At 53.4% G+C, this 2500-nt stretch overlaps 1 non-coding gene across 1 annotated transcript in view; it reads right to left on the reverse strand.

The window, feature by feature from the left end:
• The window catches only part of LOC144413358 (small subunit ribosomal RNA), a 1810-nt gene extending 415 nt beyond the window's left edge, over positions 1–1395 (reverse strand). Inside the window, exon 1 of the ribosomal RNA XR_013469392.1 lies at positions 1–1395. This exon is cut by the window's left edge and continues 415 nt beyond it. This is a non-coding gene — a ribosomal RNA (small subunit ribosomal RNA).
• Between the last annotated feature and the right edge of the window lie 1105 nt (positions 1396–2500).

Below are 2500 nucleotides of genomic sequence, written 5' to 3' on the forward strand. Positions count from 1 at the left end.
GTCCCTCTAAGAAGTTAGACGCCGACCGAGAAGGTCGCGTAACTATTTAGCATGCCAGAGTCTCGTTCGTTATCGGAATTAACCAGACAAATCGCTCCACCAACTAAGAACGGCCATGCACCACCACCCACAGAATCAAGAAAGAGCTCTCAATCTGTCAATCCTACCTGTGTCCGGGCCGGGTGAGTTTCCCCGTGTTGAGTCAAATTAAGCCGCAGGCTCCACTCCTGGTGGTGCCCTTCCGTCAATTCCTTTAAGTTTCAGCTTTGCAACCATACTTCCCCCGGAACCCAAAGACTTTGGTTTCCCGGAAGCTGCCGGAAAGGTCGTCATGGTAACGCCTCCCGATCGCTAGTTGGCATCGTTTATAGTCAGAACTAGGACGGTATCTGATCGTCTTCGAACCTCTGACTTTCGCTCTTGATTAAAGAAAACATTCTTGGCGAATGCTTTCGCAGTAGTTCGTCTTCCGCCGATCCAAGAATTTCACCTCTAACGGCAGAGTACGGACGCCCCCGTCTGTCCCTCTTAATCATTACCTCGTGCTCCGAAAACCAACAAAATAGAACCGAGGTCCTATTCCATTATTCCATGCAACACTATGCAGGCGAACAGCCTGCTTTGAACACTCTAATTTTTTCAAAGTAAACTTATCGGCCACCGCCGACACTCAGTCAAGAGCACCGACGGAGAACCGAAGGTGAGGCGAACGCAACCAGTGACACGCCTTGCGACGGACCGGCGGCGCTCGCCCAAAATCCAACTACGAGTTTTTCAACCGCAACAACTTTAGCATACACTGTTGGAGATGGAATTACCGCGGCTGCTGGCACCAGACTTGCCCTCCAATGGATACTCGTTAAGAGTTTTAGGATGTACTCATTCCAATTACAGGGCCTCGTTAGAGTCCTGTATTGTTATTTTTCGTCACTACCTCCCCGTGTCGGGAATGGGTAATTTGCGCGCCTGCTGCCTTCCTTGGATGTGGTAGCCGTTTCTCAGGCTCCCTCTCCGGAATCGAACCCTGATTCCCCGTTACCCGTTATCACAAAGGTAGGCACGTAGCGTACCTTCGACAGTTGATAGGGCAGACACTTGAATGATACGTCGTCGGTGCAGAGACCGTACGATCCGCGTGGTTATCCAGAGTCATCAAACGTCACAGGACGAACCCGGTCGGTTTTGATCTGATAAAAGCGCGCCTCCCGAAGTCGGCGCTTAATGCATGTATTAGCTCTAGAATTACCACAGTTATCCACTTCGCTTACGAGACCAAATAAACCAAGACTGATTTAATGAGCCATTCGCAGTTTCGCTTTACGAGAACTCGTACTTGCACCTGCATGGCTTAATCTTTGAGACAAGCATATCACTACTGGCAGGATCAACCAGATAGCTGCGACAGCTGCGCTCGGCCCTTGCTGGGCCGCCCGGCGCGTGCTCGTCGCATTCGCTTAAGACCGAGGCGATCGCCTGCGGCCGTACTCAGCTTCGACAGTCGCTGGCCGCGACGTCCACGCTCTCGCCGGCAGTGCCAGGCGGAGCGATTTGCGTTTTTTCTTTGCTCGCCCTCTCTCGGGCTCGATCCATTCAGTTTCGCACAAACAAGAGCTCTGCCGGCCGCCTGCAGCGGTGCCTAAAACCCGGGCATAACAATGCGACCGTTCTGCTAGGCCGACAAGCGCTCAAGCCAGACGCTCGATCGAACGCCCCCTACATATTAGTCGAGACAACGGCTCGCTCATTAGCATCGCGTTTGTACTTTAACTTTTTTTGGCTCGGCTTCTTTCGACGCCGATCCCGCGACGCAGCACTCTCTCGCCCGCCAGCCACCGAGAAAAGGGTGCGCTCCGACCGGCCCCGCACCGCTCTTTCTTGGCTCATTCGAAATTACTGTTTTTCGCTCTGACATGCCTTACCTAGGGTTAGGTTAGTATGCTTGCACGTTTGTACTTTAACTTTTTTCGGCTCGGTTTCTTTCGACGCCGATGCCGGCGACGCAGCACTCTCTCGCCCGCCAGCCACCGAGAAAAGGGTGCGCTCCGACCGGCCCCGCACCGCTCTTTCTTGGCTCATTCGAAATTACTGTCTTTCGCTCTGACATGCCTTACCTAGGGTTAGGTTAGTATGCTTGCACGTTTGTACTTTAACTTTTTTCGGCTCGGCTTCTTTCGACGCCGATGCCGGCGACGCAGCACTCTCTCGCCCGCCAGCCACCGAGAAAAGGGTGCGCTCCGACCGGCCCCGCACCGCTCTTTCTTGGCTCATTCGAAATTACTGTCTTTCGCTCTGACATGCCTTACCTAGGGTTAGGTTAGTATGCTTGCACGTTTGTACTTTAACTTTTTTCGGCTCGGTTTCTTTCGACGCCGATGCCGACGACGCAGCACTCTCTCGCCCGCCAGCCACCGAGAAAAGGGTGCGCTCCGACCGGCCCCGCACCGCTCTTTCTTGGCTCATTCGAAATTACTGTCTTTCGCTCTGACATGCCTTACCTAGG

Source organism: Styela clava, chromosome 15 (genome assembly GCF_964204865.1).
Source record: "Styela clava chromosome 15, kaStyClav1.hap1.2, whole genome shotgun sequence".
Taxonomy (NCBI): domain Eukaryota; kingdom Metazoa; phylum Chordata; class Ascidiacea; order Stolidobranchia; family Styelidae; genus Styela; species Styela clava.